This window comes from Penaeus monodon, chromosome 28 (genome assembly GCF_015228065.2).
Source record: "Penaeus monodon isolate SGIC_2016 chromosome 28, NSTDA_Pmon_1, whole genome shotgun sequence".
NCBI classification, from domain to species: domain Eukaryota; kingdom Metazoa; phylum Arthropoda; class Malacostraca; order Decapoda; family Penaeidae; genus Penaeus; species Penaeus monodon.
Window position 1 is genome coordinate 23,445,545 of NC_051413.1, and position 251 is coordinate 23,445,795.

A 251-nucleotide genomic window follows, 5' to 3' on the forward strand; every position below is an offset into this window, starting at 1 on the left:
AAATTAAAAAACCCAAGATTAATAAAAACAATTTTTATCTTATCATCATCATTATTTTTTAAAATTTTCTAAATTATTACTGTTTTTGTTAAAAAGTTTTATCATTACTTTTAGGAACCCCTTACCATTTTTTTTACTATTTTAAATCATTACCCCAAAATTATGATTTTTTGCTTTTAGTGTCTTTATCATTCCCAAACATTATTACTATAATTTCTTTTCATTTTTTTCCCTTATTCCCCGTTACCCCC